The sequence below is a fragment of the Mandrillus leucophaeus genome, unplaced genomic scaffold (genome assembly GCF_000951045.1).
Source record: "Mandrillus leucophaeus isolate KB7577 unplaced genomic scaffold, Mleu.le_1.0 Scaffold51, whole genome shotgun sequence".
In the NCBI taxonomy this organism is placed as follows: domain Eukaryota; kingdom Metazoa; phylum Chordata; class Mammalia; order Primates; family Cercopithecidae; genus Mandrillus; species Mandrillus leucophaeus.
Window position 1 is genome coordinate 2,413,938 of NW_012105475.1, and position 21,160 is coordinate 2,435,097.

Below are 21,160 nucleotides of genomic sequence, written 5' to 3' on the forward strand. Positions count from 1 at the left end.
TCTTGGAAAGACTATAATTTTACTACTTCTAAAAATATATTTTTTTAGCATATAATTAAAGGAATAAACTTTTTATAGGGAGTTTTCATCCACCACATTTCTTGTGTGGGATACTTCCTTTCCAGAGTGTTCTTTAAATTAGGGGACTAGAGTTTCTTTGACTGAACAAAACTGTACAGCACATAAATAAAATGGTTGTCTATTTCCCATTAACTATGAATAATTCATTTTTTTTAATCATTACTGCCAAAAATGTTACTGAACATCCAGGTCACTAGAAGTTCGAATTTATAGATACTATTTTTTTAATTATTGAAAATAAAAAAAGCTCTTCATTTCCATGACCACATAAAATAATATTAATGGACCACTTAAATGAACTCATATATATGGGTTGTAAATTAGTATTTTTTGAGAACTTGTGTGCCCCATAACTTTTGTATATTTACCAATCACCAATTGATGCCCTCAACAATCTTTTTTTTTTTTTTTTTTTTTTTTGAGATGGTGTCTTCCTGTGTTGCTCAGGCTGGTCTCTAACTTCTGGGCTCAAATTATCCTCCTGCTTCAGCCTCCCGAGTAGCTGGGATTACAGGCATGCACCACCATGCCCTGCTAACTATCTTATGAAAATCTTATTTCTATCATGTTGCTGAGGAAACAGGCTACCCTAATTACCTTGTGTAAAGTCACATAGGAAGGAATTGACTGGGTTGGGGTTAATTTCCACTTCTGCTGGACCTCAAAGCCTATGCCCTTTGTACTACTTCATAGACCCAAAGACAGGTGGGTACATCTGTTCCCATCTGTTTTTATTCCTCAGGATTGTGATAGCAAAATATCACAGCTGGGTGGCTTCAGAACACAGAAATTTATCATCTCATAGTTCTGGAGGCTGGAAGTCTGAAATTAAGGCGTTGGCAGTGCCATGCTCTCTCAACGGCTCTAGGGAGAATCTGTTCCGTGCCTTTCTCTTAGCTTCTGGCGTCACAGGCAGTGCTTGGCTTGTAGCTGCATAACTCTAATCACTGCCTCTGTGGTCACATGACATTCTTCCTGTGTGTGTCTGTCTTCACATGGTTATTGTCCTGTACCAGTCATAGTGGATTAGGAGGCCTCCCCGTTCCAGTATGACCTCATGTTAACCAATTAGATCTTCAGTGACCCTATTTCCAAATAAGGTCACATTCTGAGGTTCTGGGGATTAGGATTTCAACATACGTTTTTCTGGGGGACACAGTTCAACCACAACACCATCTTAATTGGGTTTCCTTCTCTAAAAGGACTCAATTTCAATCACTTACTGGTGAATAAATGTATGATTAACTAAAAATTCTCAAAATTAACTTACATAAATACCTACACAATTTCCTAAAAGGAGAGTAAAATTCCTTTTGAAGGAAACCTCATGTTTTCATCTTGAAATCTGTATTGGAATCATGTCATTGAAATATTTCACACTAGTGGATGATTTTTATTTTGAGTTAAAATTTTGCAAAGATTGAAATGTACCCAGGAGTTACTGTTATCACATTAGAAGTAACAGAATCACATTCATTCCTAAAAAGCATAGTCTCACAGACAAGTAGTTTAAGAGTATTAAACAATGCATCTTGATAAAAACTAGATCTTTCTAGAATGTAAAGATTTCTTTGAGTCCTTCCCTCTTTGTAGAATCTGAAGAAAAACAGTAACTAAAATCAGTGTGGAGTTCACCTCAATGCTGAGTTTAATTACTGTCTTTTAAATATTTACAATACTATTGTTTTCTTGCAGATGGCTCTTCCAGAAATGTTGAGCTGCCCATTATGACTGGATGTACCTACTGTATAGTAATATTTTCCTTCTGTTAATAGATGGCAGATTATTTCAAATATACAAACAGGATTATTTCATATATGTAAATATTTACAGGCTGTTATTTGTTATTCAGATATCTACTGTATTCCTTATAAAAATGAATGTCAGCAAAATCTGAATTCCCCTGGTCGAAACAGTGATCTCTCTCGGCTATAGCACAGGGCCCCTCTCAGATGTCTAAAACCATTAAGAGTGACAAAGTTGTACTTTCAAAAAGGCACATATTTACATATGACTTGAATAAATAATTTTCCCTCTAGTTGCAGTTCTGTTACTTCTGTGGTTTCATTTCCCTTCACTTACTATTGATCACCGTCCCCCATCATCCACAAAAATAGCCTGAGTATAAGGTAATATCATTTTCTGGTTATATACATTTCTCTTTTAAATTCAGGATATATGGTAGTTCATGTATTTAACAAAAGTAACCTGAATGTTCCCCGGGTCCTCTAGCTTTCAACATGCTCGTGGGCGTATGTATGCACTTGGGTATGTGTATGTGGCCAAGGGAACACTTCTATTTAAAGCCTATACAAAGCAGCTGAAACTCCCACCCTACTTGTCTGCAGCAAGTCCAATTTCCTCCACAGACATTTCTGAGTCTCCTTCAGGGTGGGTGAAGGTTGCTTCTCTTTTTCACACTTTCTGTTTTTTTTTTTTTTTTTGAGACAGAGTCTCACTCTGTTGCCCAGGCTGGAGTGCAGTGGCATGATCTCAGCTCAGTGCAACCTCCACCTTCCAGGTTCAAGTGATTCTCCTGCCTCAGCCCGCAGAGTAGCTGGGATTACAGGTGCCCACCACCACACCTGGCTAATTTTTGTCTTTTTAGTAGAGATGGGATTTTGCCATGTTGGCCAGGCTGGTCTCGAACTCCTGATCTCAGGTGATCCACCCACCTTGGCCTCCCAAGATGCTGGGATTACAGGCGTGAGCCACCACGCCTGGCCATCCTTTTCACACTTTCATTCTGGTTATCTTGTCTCAGATCTTATGCTCCCACACCTCAAGGCTTCTCTGCTATTCACCTCTGGCTTTTTCATAACCATTTCTCAGCCTGCTACCCTTCTCCCTAACCCATCGCCTCCTACACTAGGTGCAGAGTCCTGTGCCTTATTTCTCAAAGGATGGAAGGCAAGGCTGCCATGTTTAAGACTACATGGGTAGAGATGAGCACAAGGAAACTGTTCTTCAGAAAAGGGAACCTTAAGTGTGGATATCTATTATCACTGCTAGTGCCGCCCATTGGCCACACTCCTTCAGTTGAAATCCCCTTAGGCCATCTGTTTTCCATCCCCAGCCTACCACTTTGTTGTTCAGGCTCAGTTCCTCCTTTTCATCTCCCTCACTTCTACCACTTTCATGTACAAGAAGCAAAAATCTTGTAGAAATTATAAAGAAAATCTCTGCTCAAGACAAAGACACTCCCTGCCTTAGTCCATTTTTTGTTGCTTTAACTGAATACCTAAGACTGGTAATTTATAAAGAAAAGAAACTTATTTCTTATAGTTCTAGAGACTGGAAAGTCCAAGAGCATTGCACCAGCCTCTGGGGAGGGCCTTCTTGCTACATGATAACATGAAAGAGAGCATCACGTGGTGAGAAGGCACGAGGGTGAGTGTCATCTGAGGCTTCTCTTCTTCTTCTTGTGTAGCCACCAGTCCTATTGTGGGGCCCCCGCCCTGATGACCTTCTTTAATTGTAATTGCCTCTGAAAGGCCACCCCTCCAATCAGCATTTGAATTGGGGGATTAAATTTCCAACACATGAAGTTTGAAGGGCACATTCAAACCACAACATTCTGTACCTTTACATTATTGAAAGTTATATTAATGACAGCATTATATTATTAAACAGCACCTGCCATCTCAGTCTGAAATATGTGCATTCAGATTATTCAACTGCTAGCCGTCCTTAAGAAAAATGAACTGAAAGGGCTCAGAAAAGGTCCCTTCTAGAACAAAATAAAAATATCTTCCAAACTTCTACTTCAGAATGCAGGCACCACTCCAGTTTTAAACTAACACTTTAAAATTCTTTCTGCTATTGAAATTTGTAAATTTGTTTTTTTTTTTTTTTTTTTTTTTTTTTTTTTGAGAGTTTCACTCTTGTCACCCAGGCTGCAGTGCAATGGTGTGGTCTTAACTCACTGCAACCTCTGCCTCCCAGGTTCAAGTGATTCTCCTGCCTCAGCCTCCCGAGTAGCTGGGATCACAGGCGCCCACCATCATGCCTGGCTAATTTTTCTATTTTTGGTAGAGACAGGGTTTCACCATGTTGGCCAGGCTGATCTCCAACTTGTGACATCAGTTGATACACCCGCCTCAGCCTCCCAAAGTACTGGGATTACAGGCGTGAGCCACTGTGCCCCGTCTCTGTTACTGAAATCTTTCAACAATATCTATTAAAGATCTCTTATGGGTTATGTATTACCATATCAGTGACATGAGAGATCCCAAAGAACAGGGACTTTTTCTGGCCTACAGAGGATCCATCACATAAGACCACTCACTGAATTTGGATTCTAGTGCTGGCTGTGTTATGTGTTGGCTAAGTGACCTTGGACAAGTCACCTAAGCTCTCAGAACTTTAGTTGTCTCACCTATAGAATGAGGAGAATAATACTAGCCTCAAAGTACTTTGGGGTTTTGTAAGAAATAAGTGAGAACATTTGTTAAAAAAAAGTAAGGACTTACACAACTGTGTGCAAATATACACTGTTGTCAGTACTAAATCTTGGTTTATTCTAAGAAGTTCTTCTGATGGGCAGACATATCGCGATAAGTATTTTTTATGGATTCCAGGATGTTTCTTGAAGCTGGTTAGAAGCTGGAAAGAAGAAAGGGGGACTTTTTGAAGGCAGAGTCATTCATAATATCTCTTCCCAGTTCCCCAATGTTATGTCAGACTTCTGGGCAGATTGGGGTATTATAATTGTATTAGTCAGGATTCTGCAGAGAAACAGAACCAATAGGAGGTAGATATAGATAAAGATAAAGATGCAGCTGTAGATATAGATAGGATACAGAGATTTATTATAAGAAATGGGCTCACATGATTAGGAGGTTGAGAAGTCCCATGATCTTGCCGTCTATAAGCTGGAGACCCAGGAAAGTGGGTGGTGCAATTCCAGTCCTACTCTGAAGGCCTGAGATCCAGGGAATCCCACGTTGTAAATCCCAGTCCAAGGGCAGGAGAAGACCTCCCCCAACTCAAGTAGCCAGGGTGGAAGCAAAAGGGGGCAAATTCTTCCTTCCTCTACCTTTTGTTCTTTTCAGGCTGGAAATGAATTGGATGGTGCCCACCCACATTAGAGAAAGCAGTCTACTTTACCAAGTCCACTGATCCCAATGTTGATCTCAGACGGAAACACCCTCACAGGCACACCCAGAACAATATTTATTTATTTATGTTTTTTTTTTTTGAGATGGAGTTTCACTCTTGTCACCCAGGCTGGAGTGCAATGGCGTGATCTCAGCTCGCTGCAACCTCCGTCTCCTGAGTTCAAGCGGTTCTCCTGCCTCAGCCTCCCAAGTAGCTGGGATTACAGGCACCCACAACCATGCCCGGCTAATTTTTGTATTTTGTAGAGACAGAGTTTCACCATGTTGGCCAGGCTGGTCTCGAACTCCTGACCTCAGGTGATCTGCCCACCTGGGCCTCCTAAAGTGCTGGGATTACAAGCGTGAAGCACCATGCCCGGCCCCCCAGAACAATACTTAATCTGAGCACTCCTGGTGCAATTAAGTAATTTTAAGACATGTGAAATTAACTATCAAAATAATAAACTGAAAGGGGAGGCCAAAGAGCAAGCTTTCAAGTGTGTGCCTTGTATGAAAACTGGAGCTCCAGCTGTGCGCGGTGGCTCACGCCTGTAATCCTGGCACTTTGGGAGGCCAAGGCAGGTAGATCACTTGAGGCCAGGAGTTCAGGATCATCCGGGGTAACACAGTGAAATCCGTCTCTACTAAAAATAGAAAAAACTAGCTGGGCATGGTGGCGCATGCACATAATCCCAGCTACTCAGGAGGCCGAGGCATGAGAATCGCTTGAACCCAGGAGCTAGAGGCTGCAGTGTGCTAAGAGCTCACCAGTGCAGTCCAGCCTGGGTGACAGAGCAAGACCCTGTCTAAAAAATAATAATCAATAAAATAGAAAAAAAATAAATAAAAGAAAGAAAGAAAACTGGAGCTCTGGTCTCCTGGGTAACAGCTGGGTTCCTCGATTCAAAATTTTGTCCTGACACTAGCAGCAAGACCTTGGCCAACCTACTTAAACTTCATGTATCTCAGTCTCATAATTTGTCACATGTGCACCCAATCACACCTGTTTCATAGTGTTTCTGTGAGGAGTCAATAAGCTAATACATCTAAGGCTTTAGGAGGGTACATGACAATGGCATAATGCAACAAATGTTAACCACTATTTTTTCGGAACAGCCTGAAGATAGAGCTTATCCCAGTCTGGGGGAGACTTTTCCCTTCCCCTTAAGCTCAGAATGCTTAACTTAAACCTTTGAATTTGATCATTGGACCTTATGCTTCTGCCAGCAAATGGTGGGAACTAATCCCCACAATTATTCTCTTCTCACTACCTTGTTATTTCTTTAAATGCAAGCACTCATGTATTTATTGATTACTATTGCACTTGTATAAATATCTTAGTTTTTATTCACTCTCTCCTCACAGTTTGTTTTCCCGACTCTGCTACCATTGTGGTTCTGTCTGCAACAATACTCGACTTGTGTCTTCACTAGAGAGGGCCAGAGAAAGAGATAGAATTGTCTTACAGACAATGCTGTTATTGAACATCCCCAAACACTGTGTGTGTGCCTGTTTCTGTTGCTTTGTTGACTCATATCCACCTTGTGGCTTGCCTTCTTTCGTAGACTTTCTTCCCTGTTCCATCTGATCAATGGTTTTCCAGTTTGTGTTTATGGAATGTGTTCCTTCCTCATCCACAAACATCTACCTCCGCAACCTCAAAATGCATGTGGGTGTGACTGTCAGTAGCAAACAGTAGAGGCGTTGTGTCTTGGAGCCAACTTATAAGCATAGGAGGTCCTGGGACCTGAGCATTTCGTTTAGTTCCAAATATGAAAAGCTGGTATCTTTGTGGAATGATCTCAAAACTCTCTGGGGTGAGCAAATGGGAAAGGTCGATAGGCAGTTACAGGTTGAACCTGTTTGGTTTCTTTTGGCTGGAGCAAGGTGAGCACAGTTTAGGGTTTGCTTTCTCTGCTCTGAAGTTTCAGAGCTTCCATGGTGAACTTGGAGGTGAATGAGGTAACTGAGGTCAACATTTCGCTCTATCTAAACAGGGGGCTACTTTGTAAGCCAGACCATCAGCCTAGTATTCTAGCCGAGAGAGGAAAGTTCTCCAAAAGTCAGAGATACTTGGGAAAGCATCACCTTCCCTATGCCAACATACTTAGTAAGCTTAAGAATCACAAACCAGCTCTGTGGAACCCAAAAAAGGCAGCTAACTCTGCTACCAAATATTTTTACCAAAATATAAGAGTCTGTCATGTGTCTGTCTGCTCTGGGATCTCTCTGCCTCTGGTTCTTGACACCGATGCTGAGAAGTCTATGTTTTCTTGTCTTTTGATTATCTTGATTTCCCTTTTTTTCTTTTTTCTTTTTAGATAAGGTCTTGCCCTGTTACCCAGGCTGGAGTGCAGTGGCACAGTCTTGGCTGACTGCAGCCTCAATCTCCCAGGCTCTAGCCATCCTCCTACCTCAGCCTCCTGAGTAGCTGGGACTATAGACACGTGCCGCACACCCAGCTAATTTTGTATTATTTGTTAGATATGAGGTTTCGCCATGTTGCCCAGGCTGGTCTCAAACTTCTGGGCTGAAGCTGTTCTCCTGCCTTGGCTTCCCACAGTGCTGGGATTACACGTGTGAGCTACTGTGCCCTGCCCTTTATCCGCTTTTAAACTTCATATTACCTTCTAATCATTAAAAATGCACATTATGTTCATTTAACATAAGACACATTTAGAATTTTATTGTGCTTTTTTTTTTTTCATTTAGTATATTTTGGGAATTTCTCCATGTAATCAAAATCTTTTGAAAATACAACTCTTGGCTGGGCGTGGTGGCTCATGCCTATAATCCCAGCACTTTGGGAGGCCTAGGTGGGCGGATCACCTGAAGTCGGGAGTTCGAGACCAACATGGAGAAACCCCATCTCTACTAAAAATACAAAATTAGCTGGGCGTGGTAGCGCATACCTGTAATCCCAGCTACTCAGGAGGCTGAGGCAAAAGAATTGCTTGAAATCGGAAGGCGGAGGTTGTGGTGAACCGAGATGGTGACATTGCACTCCAGCCTGGGCAACCAGAGCAAAATTCTGTCTCAGAAGAAAAAAAGAAAAGAAAATATAACTCTTGACAATTATTTAATATCACAACGTCTAGTATAATTGCTTAACCACTCTTTTTTTGACATTTAGATTGTCATTTTTTTTAAGAGTTGAAGTCTTTGCCTGCCTGTATCAAAACATTTCATGTACCCCATTAAATATATATACCTACATTTACCCCCAAAAATTAAAATTAAAAATAAAAAAAAATAGAGTCAGGTTTCACTATGTTGCCCAAGCTGGAATCCAACTCCTGGGCTCAAGCAATCCACCCATCTAGCTTCCTGAGTAGCTGGGACTACAGGTGCGTGCTGCCAAGCCTGGCCTGTCACTTTTCGATACTGATCTCATTCAGATGTTGGCTAGCTTTGTCATCTGCATGAGATGACTCTTGGCAAGTCCTCTGCCGGCTATCACGCAAAATCCAATAAAGTCATATTAACAAATTAATGAAATCATGCATTCAGGCATGTCTGTGTTGAAGGCCAGTGGTCTTCACTAATATTCACATCTTCTTCTTTTTTGTTTTTTGTTTTTCTGTTTGACCGTGAGGATACTTATTGAGGGTTTATTGGGTGCAGGGAGAAGGGCTGGATGGCTTGGGATGGGAGTAGAGACCCCTCCTCTGGGATCCTGCAGCTCCAGGCCCCCATGGGTGGGGTGAGGGCCGGGGACCTAGGAACATTCTGTGTGGGCCATTGTCTTCTCCATGGTGCTCCCCTTATGCATGGCCCAGCAGCTGTAGCTGCTGCGGGATCTCCACTGTTCAGGCATCAGGCTCAGGTAGCTGCTGGCCGCATACTTGTTGCTCTGTTTGGAAGGCTTAGTGGTCTCCATGTCCTGGGTGATGATGATGCTGTCTGCCTTCCAGGCCACTGTCATGGTGCCCAGGTAGAAGTCACTCATGAGACACACTAGGGTGGCCTTGTTAGCTTGGAGCTCCTCAGAGGAGGGCGGGAACAGAGTACTAAATGAGGAGCCTTGGGCTTGCCTAAGACAGTGAGCTGGGTCCTGCTGCCAAACACGTGCAACAGTGAATGATGCTTGGATTGAAACCCATAGGGCCAGGACCTGGGGCCAGTCCAGGAGCTGGGCTGGAGCAGAAACAATCATGGTGGAAGGGGAAACAAACATGTCCTTCTTCACATGGCAGCAGGAGAGAGATTGAGAATTCACATCCTCTTCTAAGGAGACTTCTGCCTCTAATAAGCCCTCCCACACCACTCACAACTGATTGGACCAAGGATGGACACCTGACCCGAGACAGGCCAGATACTGTGGTGTGGGCCAGTGGGAAAAGGTAAACTGGGTGACAAAGAGGAACCATTAGAGTAAGAGGCAGCTACCCTAGGGAGCCAGAGATGAGAACATGCAAAGAAAAGCTTTGAGGGAGAAACCACAGTTGGAGAAAGACTGGAGATTACAACTCCCAACCTGGCTCTGCCAGCTGGTTTTGTCCCTCAGCTTTGTTGAGCTGTAATTGACAAAGAAAAGTTTTATGTGTTTAAGGTATAATGCGATGTTTTGATATACATCATGAAATACATCATGAAGTGATTGCCGTAATCAAGCTGATTAACAATACGATCTTACCTCACATAGCTACCATTTGTGTGGTGTGATGAGAACATTTAAGATCCACTCTCTTTGCAGATATCAAGTGTATAATATGCTATTGTCAACCATAGTCAGCAGGCTGTACATAGATCTCCAGAACTTACTCATTTTCTAACGAAACTTCATACCTCTTGACCAATATCTCCCATTTTTCCCACCCCCCAGCCCCTGGCAACCGCTGTTCTACTCCTGGGCTCCTATGAGTTTGACTCTGTTAGATTCCTCATATAAGGGAGATCATGGGACATTTCTGTGTCTGGCCTACTCTACTTAGCATAATATCCTCCAGGTTGTCACAAATGACGGGATTTCTTTCCTTCTCAAACTCCAGTAACACTCCATTGCACATATATACCACATTGTCTTCATCCATTTATTCATCCAGATTTGTACAGGTCGTTTCTGTACCTTGGCTATTGAAACATACTGCAATAAACATGGGAGTGCAGATATCTCTCTGCGAAACTGCTTTCATTTCCTTTAAATCCTGCCACTTGATTTGAGGAGTTGACTAACTCAAACCTCTGTTCTCAGCTGGGCGCAGTCGCTCACACCTGTAATCCCAGCATTTTGGGAGGCTGAGGCAGGTGGATCACCTGAGGTCTGGAGTTAGAGGCCAGCCTGACCAACATGGAGAAACCCCACCTCTACTGAAAATACAAAATTAGCTGGATGTGGTGGTACATGCCTGTAATTCCAGCTACTCGGGAGACTGAGGCAGGAGAATCGCTTGAACCAGAGGCGGAGGTTGCGGTTGCGGTGAGCCGAGAGTGAGGCATTGCACTCCAGCCTGGGCAACAAGAGCGAAACTCCGTCAAAGAAACCCAAACAGACAAAAACCAAAACCTCTGTTCTCGTCTGCAGAAGATTAGAGATAGTGTACGTAAAGTATATGTAACACAACCGGACCTCACTACATGGTGGCTATATTACACATAAAAGTATTTTTTTAAAAAAGAAAAATACTGAGAAATCTTCTGAAATCATCACTTATAATAAAGAATGGAGTGCACAGAGGAAGTAAAAAATGTATACAACACAAAAGCAAGGTTTTGAGCTCTTAAGACATAGTCCGTTTTAATCACCCGTGTTTATACTCAGTACTTAGCTCAGTGCCTAGCAAATCTTTAAGTGCTCAATACGCGTGTATTGCTTTCAATGAATAGCTTCAAAGCAAGATTTTTCTTTGACTCAGATATGTAGCTGATTGGGCATTTTTACCCATGGAATTGCCCTGTTGTTACTCACTGAGCCCCTTGTATGTGAAACCACTGCAGCAACTCTAATTTCTCTCTGAAAGATTGGCATTTATGAGGTCATTTTCCCTTCAGTCTTTTCCCCTATTCTTATTTATTCCACCATATTTCACAGGCAAGCAAAACAAAAACAAACAAAAGACCTTTCATAAAAGTAACTTCCCACTGTTAACGCCTCTCCGTGAAATCTATGGGGAAGACAGAAAAAGAAAAAGAAGAATCACGAGAGAGACGAAAATGCAAGCCCATGCAAGTTCCCCAAATCTTTAACGGGATAGACATATCTATGCATATTTAAGTGAAAAGGTTCTGAAAGGACCTGAAAATAACTTAACTGGAGGCAGGATGATCCAGGGGAAGGAAAGAGAATACAGCTAGGGCACATTTCCATACCAAAGAGTGTGAGGTGTGGTAGACATCTGTTGCTTTTGTCCTGTCAACAAAACACTCCTCTTTACGCTGGAGAATTGGTCTTCACAGATCCCATATGATTCCCATGGGCCTGGCTATGGGGTGGGTATACAGTCCACCCCCGTCCAGCCACACCACCCCAGCCGTGTTTACACAATGCAATTGGCCATTGACCCAATCAAGTCCAGTCATATTTCTTTCAAGAAATTTAATATAGGACATACTGGGAAAGGGAGGGAGAGTCTCACTTTTATACCACGAATTGTAAGTTTATACCCAGGATTGGGACTACCAGCAGCCATCTCTCCTGCCACATGTAATGAACATATTTGTGTCAGGAGACAGTGAGGCCAAATGCAAAAGGAGGCAGAAACAAACATAACCTGAGAAGAAGAGTGGGAAATAGAAACTTGATGACATCATTTGAACACTTGAATGCACCTGTAACTAAAGCCTTTGGTTGAGCAGATTGTAAGGGTAGAAATGAGTTCTATGTTTCCCAACCCCACCCCACTCCCAAGTCCAGGCTTGGTAAGTTGGTAAGAAGGTTTTAAGGAAAGAGAGAAGTTACTCTGCACACACATGGGGGCAGAATTTGGGACTGGGGCCACCATCTAGGAGTGAGGAAACAAGCAACAGAAGGTCACAAACCCTCAAAGCTTAAGGAAGCTGGTGTTAGTTGATTTCTTGTGAAAACCAATTTAAAAAAAAAAAGGTGTGAGTTTTATAGCTGTGGGAATATGAAAAGAAACAGGGACAGGATTTAGTGGAAATTGTGAGGTCTATGGTTTGTATAGGTCTTGGAGCTGGCTGGGACTTAACCAGTTATCTAGATCTCAAAGGGCCAAGTGACTTCAGTTAACATCTGAGTCACAGATGTGGAAAGAAACAAGGAAGATTCAGCACACACATAATACGTATTCCCAGGGAAAAACCAACAAAAATGGAACAGAAAATTATTCAAAGATTTCATAGGTGATTCTCCTGAAAGAAGAGATCTAAATCTTCAGGTTGAAACAGTGTATGGAGAAAAAACTGATGAGTTCTAACAAGATTAAGACATATCCTGATGAAGTAATTTCAAGGATAAGAAAAAGTCTTGCAAGCATCCAGGCAGAAGAAACCTGTCACCTTTAAAGGGAAAGAATATATATCAGGCAGGCTTTAGACTTCCATCCACAGCAACACTAGAGGAACAAGATAATGGGAAATTTTGAGAAGAAAAAATAGAACACAAGAATTCTTACTTACCCAGGATATCTTTCAATTGTAAAGGCATGGGAAATACATTCTTAAATATGCAAGAACTGGCCAGGCGCAGTGGCTCATGCCTGTAATCCCAGCACCTTGGGAGGCTGCGGCAGGCGGATCATGAGGTCAGGAGTTCGAGACCAGCCTGGCCAATACGGTGAAACCCCGTCTCTACTAAAAATACAAAAATTAGCTGGGCATGGGGGCAAGCGCCTGTAGTCCCAGCCACTTGGGAGGCTGAGGCAGAAGAATCGCTTGAACCCGGGAGGCAGAGGCTATGAGCTGAGACTATGCCCCTGCACTCCAGCCTGGGTGACAGAGCGAGACTCTGTGTCTCAAAAAAAAAAAAAAAAAAAAAAATGTGTGTATATATATGCGCAAGAACTTTATAATTGTAGCATTAATAAAATCTTCCTGAAAGAATGTATGTGAAACAACAACTGCTGTCTGAAAGAAGAACCAAATTAAAAATTTACAAATGGAGGCTAGGCAAGGTGGCTCATACCTGTAATCCCAGCACCTTGGGAGGTTAAGACAGGAAGATCACTAGAACCAGGAGTTCAAAACCAGCTTGGGCAACATAGGGAGATCCCGTTTTTATGAAAAATCAAAACATTAGCCAAGTGTGGCAGTACATGACTATAGTCCCAGCTATTCAGGAGGCCGAGGTAGGAGGATCACTTTGCTTGGGCCTGGGAAGTTGAGGCTGCAGTGAGCCGTAATTGGGCCACTGCACTCAAGCCTGGACAACAGAGAGACCCTGTCTCAAAGAAAGATAAATTTTAAAAAAGATGCAAAAGACAATAAAATGGCAGAGTGCTGGAAAGCAAAGAAAGAGAGCAGACTACAAAGCTACAAGTAAATATGCAAGATGTAGACAAATTTTCAGGACCAAAAAGAGGGCAAATACCACAGCCCAAAATATCAGATGGAAGAGAGAATTTTCCTGAAGACGCCTCTGGAGAAGCTCTACACCCAACAAATTCAAAGTACTGGAGAGGGAGGAGCCGCACCCCAGTTCCAGCCCTGGCCTTGAAGAGGACGGACAGCTTCCACTTCCTTCCTCTGGAAACTCTCAGTCCCAGTTGTCATGCTGTGGAAAGCAGAAGCCACATAGAAGGGCCAACTGAGGGTCCTCCAGCCAACAGTCAGCATCTCTGCCAGCACTGGAGGAGCCATCAGAATAGTGCCACCCAGTGGAAAACCCTGATGAGTTCAGAAGCATCCCACATCACTGGGGACAGAAAACTGGCCCAACTGAGCCCAGTTAACGCACAGAATCATTGGAGATAGTAAAACAAATGGGCATTGCTTTATGCCACTAAGTTTTACGATTATTACATAGCATACACAACCAAAACAAAGGCCCTGGGGCAATCATAAGTTATTCAAGAATGTCATGGAATGTTTGGGCCAGTTTAACTCTATCCCCCTTTTCCCCCCTTCTTTCTCCTTCCCCCTTCTTTCTCTCTTCCCTTCCATGGAGCTTTTGAAGATAGATTTCTATTTTTAGTCTTATTAGCATCAAAGTGGGAAAAGGCAAAAAGGTTTCTCCTGACATGTAGGAATTTAAAAACTATGCAACTCCTAATAAGAACTTTACTCCTGTAAAAGGAAAAGGAAAAAAAAAAATTCAAATGAGAACAATATGAAATCTTTTAATGCAGTGACAGATTTAAGGAGGTCCAGGAAAAAAGCAGACACAGTAGAATCTATAGAACTGTGGTGCTGGAGACAGTTTCCTTTGAGTGGTAGGGAGGGGGCTTCAGTGTCATAGAATGACAGTTTCCTCCTTACAGATCTCCTCTGATTCTGCAGAAAGTGTTGTATATATGGTTATTACACTAAAAATGGGGTCCTAGGGTTTTTAAAAATTCAATAAGCAAATCAAAAATGCTTAAAGGATGACAGCAATGTTCTTTTTTTTAAAAAAAGAATGAATAGCAACAAAACAAAATATTGAATTAGAAGACTTATTAAATAAGTTCTTGAAACACAACAATAACAAAACCTGTCCTATAAAACAGAATAAATGTAGACTACTCATGGGAAACATTGTAGAAAGCCTAAATATACAAAGAACTACAAAGGAGAAAACCCAAATGGACCCCTCCATTCCACTTCATTAGTCTGTGACTCCTGGAGAGAGCACCATTTTTTCAGGTGTCTCATTTGTGAAGTCACAACCTAGGAGACTCTGGCATCAACTCAGATAGAGGTAAATTCTGAGAAGTGAGTCAGCCACTAAAACAACAATCATATTAATGTGAAGTCCTCAGGGCAGAGTGTTTCTCTGGTGCAGTTTAAGATTGAGAGACACAGCCGGGCATGGTGGCTCACTTCTGTAATCTCAGCACTTTGGGAGGTCAAGGTGGGAGGATTGCTTGAGTCCACGAGTTCCAGATCAGCCTGGGTAACATAGCAAGACCCCATCTTTACAAAAATAAAAAATAATTTAATTAAAAGAAAAGAAAAAGATTGAAAGTCACACAGCTGTAAACTAATGAAAGTTCTTAGAGCAACAGGCTTTGTCATGGGGAAAGAGCAAATCCTCATTTGATTCACCGCTGATCAGACACCCTTGCTGGCGCCATTGAAAATGGATGTAGAAGCCACAATTGATGTGATCTCATGGTAGCAAGAGATGTTGACTCAACAACAAAAACCCTGCCACTTCTTACTGTAGAATATGATGTCAAAATAACATTATCATGTTGGGAAAATATGATTTAATTTAGCCACATCTTGACAAGTTTTTCTGTTTATTGAGTCTCACATCTCTTCTATTTCTTCTTTTTATTTTTCTGTTTTAAAGGTTAATTTGTTTGTTTGTTTGTTTGTTTTTGAAGATGGGATCTTGCTATGTTGGCCCAGGCTGGCTTCAAACTCCTAGTCTCAAGTGATCCTCTTGGCCTCCCAAAGTGCGAGATTATAAGTATAAGCCACCATGCCCAGCCTTATTTCTCTTTCTTCGTAGCTAATAAATTATCTGGTATACATGCCAGATAATTGTTGAAGTGTTTGCTATTTCATTTTTTTTCTTTTTTCTCTTACTCATTTCAGTGGCTTTGATGACAAATATTAGCAAAAAACAAATCCATTCGAGGAAAATGCCACTTTCTTCCATGAGTAGCATATCCACTGTACTTTTATATATAACTTCATGTGGTCTGTAACTTCCATATGGTTAACAAACAAAATCTATATGCCTTTTTTCATGGGATAAAAATCAATGTTTTTCTTGTATCATTGCAAAACTGAAGCTCACAATTCATAACTTTTTGTGTACATAAGTCTATGAGAAAAAAAAGTTGAAGGAAATTGATTCTAGAATCTAGAAGTTCTTCCTTTATGTAATGCATATTAATGTTTAAACACATTTACAGTTAAAATTCCAAGTATCTTGATTATTTAGAATTTAAAATTTCATTGCTAGTTTTTTGTTTCAGCACACTGTAGTCTGAGAATGTGTGCTATATGTTTCCCGCTATTAAATTTTATCAGTATTTTCTTTGTTGACTAATACGTTTCATTTACATCAGGAAAAAAGTATATTCTCCATTGTACAATGTAACGTGCAGCTGTTAAAGTAAGTTTGTTGATATTACTATAACATCCATAGTCTAGTTTATTTGTTGCAATATACAATAGCCAAACATTTTTAAAAACTCAAAGATGGACTCAATAGCAGAATGGAAGTGACAAAGTGAAGATTTAGTGAGCTTGAAGACAGAACAAAAGATATGACTAACCTAATGACAGAGAAAGAAAAAAAACCAGAGCTTTAGGTTTCAGGTGTTATTAGGACTATAACAAAAGATCAATCATTAATATAATTTGCCATGTTTTGGCACCTTTTGAAATGTTCTTATGGTATTTCTCCTTTTCATGTTGTTATCGTTATTGCTAATATGGTGAATTGCATTGATTGGTTTTTTTAAAAACAGTAGGCCAGGCTTGCATTATCTTAGTGAGGATATATTATCCTTTTTGTTTATTAGTTGGATTTTATTTGTTAATATTTTGCTAATATTTACAGCTATATTCATGGAGATATTGAAGGAAATGACATGTAATAGAAAAATATGAAAGTAACAATAATCTGGATTTACATGCATGTGTTATAGTAAAAGACCAAGGAACACTTGACTGTTAAAAAACGCAGACATGCATTATGTTTCTTATCTTGAATGGGGGTAGAGAGTTGGGTATAGCACCATGTCACTTTTGGCTTTGTTGTTTAGAGAAATGCTGATTTATTTGAAAAGCTTAAATATGCTGCTTTTAAAAAAAAACTGTATTGGACTATTAATATTTTCTTTCTTTCTTTTTTATTTTTGAGACAGAGTGGTACATGTGTCAGCATGGCCCAGCAGAAACTGAGCCACATAAGAACAAAACCATGCTGCATTCATAACTATTAAATCGCGCTTAGCCCACAGCAGCCTGCTTACGTATTTTAACTTTGGCCTAAAGGTTTCTCTGTACATAGTAAACCATAACCTAATGGAAGAGTAAACAGACTGTAACCTACTCTTGTGCCTATCACCAAGTTTTGGCAAATTAAAGGGGGCCAACTGTTCAAACCGTGTTTAAATAAGGCAAACACAGAGCTGTAACCAATCTGTTTCTGTACCTCACTTCCATTTCCTGTTCCTCACTTTCCTTTTTCTGTTTACCTCTTTCCAGCACCTGGCTGCACTGGAGTCTCTCTGAGCCTCCTCTGGGCTTGGAAGTCTGCCCAGTTCACGAATTGTTCTTTTCTCAATTAAAGTCTGGTAAATTTAATTTGGCCAAGGTTTTTCTTTTAACGTAACCTTTAAGATCTCTTCCAGCTTTAAAATTTCCTGACCCCATTTTCATCTTCTCATTCACCATCCAGGCATGCAACATGATGGACCATGATGGCCAAATTCCAACAAGGTAGAATATGTGCTCTTTACAATTTCCTTAATTTACCAAAAGCATAAACTTCAGGCCAGGGAGATTTAACTGCATTGTCTATTACATGTGGTCCAAAACAATTACTGTGTTTAAAGTACTAGAAAATAACTTACAAACCTCAACATAAAATTTCACAAGACAAGGTTGAGAAAAGAAAAGCTGGGCTTGGTGGCTCACGCCTGTGATCCCAGCACTTTGGGAGGCCGAGGAGAGTGGATCACGAGGTCAGGAGATCGAGACCATCCTGGCCAACATGGTGAAACCCCTTCTCTACTGAAAATACGAAAATTAGCTGGGTGTGGTTGTGCGTGCCTGTAATCCCAGCTACTCCAGAGGTTGAGGCAGGAGAATCGCTTGAACACAGAGGGGTCCTCCTGCCTCAGTTTCCTGAGTAGCTTGGGACTACAGGTGTGGGCCACCATGCCTGGCTAATTCTTTACATTTTGGGATTATGGGGAACGAGGCCTCCCTTTGCTGCCCAGGCTACTATTGAACACACATGATCCTTCCTTCCACCTCAGCCTCCTGCTTGTCACTGGGATTACAGGATTGAGCCACAATGCCTGGCTTAGAAAAAAATCTATTATCTGAGGAATGCGAGTCCTTTTAAATGATCAGGACCAGAGAGCCATTAAAATGAGACAGCAATCACGTCCCCCTTAAGCTATGTATTCATCTCTTGAAACTGTTTGCTACTGCCACAAGTAGCTATAAATTACCCTAATAATGCCACACTGGACACTGTAAGCCGTACCCTATAGGCGAGCAGTGTATAGCCAGTCACTAATCCCTGTTATTTCTGAAACCAGAGAGAATTCCTGACAACAACTTTGTATGAGCTCACTCCTCGTCCCTCTTTTTTGCCTTTAAAAACTTGCCTGTAACAACGGCTGGACGGAGCTCACATTCAGGGTTTCTTGGGTCTAAGTCTTCTAGGCAGCTGTCTACACTTTGGCTCAGGTAAACTCCTTAAATCTTATTTTGTGCCACAGCCTCCTCCTTTTATGTTGACAAGGTAAGACAAAGACAATGTTAAGCAAAAATATGGATAAATCAAACAATGCATAGTAAAGAACCTTTTACTAGAGTTTTGTTAATGTGATTTTTCCCATTTTCTTTTGAAAATTTTTGAACCTATAGACATGTTAAAAGAATAGCACAAAGAACTTCTATCATTATGCTATATTCCTATTTAATTCCTCAATCCTAAGAAAAAAGGATCGTTTCCTATATAACCACTTTACCTTGATCATATTCAAGCAATTTGACATTGATATACTATTATCAAAAATTTACTTACTATTGAAATATTTAAAATAACCACCAATAATCAAGTTTCACCAGTTTTCCCAATAATACTGTTCATAAATTCTTCTTTTTTAAAAAATCAGGGATTCAGTCTAGGATGAAGTGTTGCATTTAACGTCATGTAACTTTCATCTCCTTTAATTTCAAGTGGTTCTGCTGCCTTTTTTTTTTTCTTTTGAGATACAACCTGTAAAGTGTCCAGGCCAATTGTTTTGTAGACTGTCTCGGAATTAAATTCAGATTATTCCCTTTGACCGGCCCAGGTGGTAGTGTGTTCTTCTCATACCAGCAGGTGCGTCATGTCAGTTTGCCCTAACATCAGGGATGTCATATTTGATCATTTGGTTAAGGTATTATGCGCCAGATGTCTTTTTTTTTTTTTTTGGATGCTCAAAGTTTTCCAAATTTGGCCAGCGAAGCCTCTTCTAGTAGACTCCTGTGTCTTTTTTTTTATTACTATTAAATGGAGACAAAGTCTTGCTCTGTCACCCAGGCTAGAGTGCACTGGTTCATTCACTGCAGCCTCCAACTCCTGGGATCAAGGGATCCTCCCACCCCAAGCTTCCAAGTAGCTAGGACAACAGGTGTGGACCACCATGCCCAGCCAATTTTTAAAAAATTGTATACAGATAGGGTCTCACTATGTTGCCCAGACTTGTTTTGAACTCTTGGCCTCAAGGGATCCTCCCACCTGGGCCACCTAAAGTGTTGGGAATACAGGCGTGAGCCACTGCATTCAGCTCCTGTGTCTTTTCTACTTGTCTTTGTGTGTTTTGAACACTTTCTTATCTTCTCAAACAAAAATGATCCAGGCCTACCTTGTTGTACTTTCCCTACCCTCAAACTGAAATTAGCCTTTTTTCCAGACAGCCCTGGTTCCTTTTAGTGGGAATGCTATTTAATGTGCTTTAATATATAATATTTTTATGTTGTAAAATGTTACTTTTGGATAGTTTGCAGAATTGTGATAATTTACCTTAGACTCTATCTCTTCCATCATACATCAATTCTATGTACTTGCTAATTATGGAAATAATTTCTGAGAATTTTCTTTCTTTTTTTCTTTTTTTAGACAGTCTCACTCATCACCCAGGCTGGAGTACAGTAGCACGATCCCGGCTCACTGCAACCTCCACCTCCTGGGTTCCAGCAATTCTAGTGCCTCAGCCTCCTGAGTAGCTGGGACTACAGGGCTATGTCATCATGCCTGGCTAATTATAATTTTTTTTTAAAGTTTATCATTAGACAATGGTTTTCCTTAAAGTAGAAATAGTATTTAGTTTTCCCTAGATTAGTCTGTATAACTTTTATAAAATAATGGTTCACAGATTTAAAATGTATTATTCAAAGTGATGAGGCGGGGTGCAATGGCTCATGCTTGTAACCCCAATATTTTGCAGGGCTGAGGAAGATCACTTGAGGCAGGGAGTTCAAGACCAGTCTGTGCAACATAGTGAGACCTTGTCTGTACAAAAAAAATGTAAAAATTAGTCGGGTGTGGTGGCGCATGCCCGTAGTGGCAGCTACTCAGGAAGCTGAGGTGGGAGGATCACTTGAGCCCAGGAGTTCGAGTTTACAGTGAGTCATGATGATGCCACTGCATTCCAGTCCGAGCAACAGAGCGAGACACTTTCTCCAAAGAAAAAAAAAGAAACAACAACAAAAAACCCACACACACACAACAACAACAAAGTGATGAGACAGAGGGGAAGTGTTTAACAATTTCTGGTTTCTGAATGAATAATTTTAGTACATCATCTTAAAGTTTTCTTCTAAAGCTATATGATATGATTTTGAAATGAATGGCAGCAGCCTCTACTGGAAATGATCATGTAATTGCTTATTTAATTGAATGATTCACTCACTATGACACATGAGACAATTATTTCTGTCACACTATGGTATTATCTGTCTAATGTTTAGCTATAGGCAATGCATAAGAAATCCTTCTTTTTTTTTTTTTGAGACGGACTCTTTCTGTTGCCCAGGCTGGAGTGTAGTGGCGCCATCTCTGCTCATTGCAATCTCTGTCTACCAGTTTCAAGAGATTCTCCTGCCTCAACCTCCAGAGCAGCTGGGATTACAGGCTCGTGCTACCATGCACGGCTAATTTTTGTGGAGACGGAGTTTCACCATTTTGGCCAGGCTGG

At 41.0% G+C, this 21,160-nt stretch overlaps 1 pseudogene; it reads right to left on the reverse strand.

Moving 5' to 3' along the window:
• Positions 1-8,898: 8,898 nt before the first annotated feature.
• On the reverse strand, positions 8,899-9,329 carry LOC105551195 (annotated as a pseudogene).
• Positions 9,330-21,160: the final 11,831 nt, after the last annotated feature.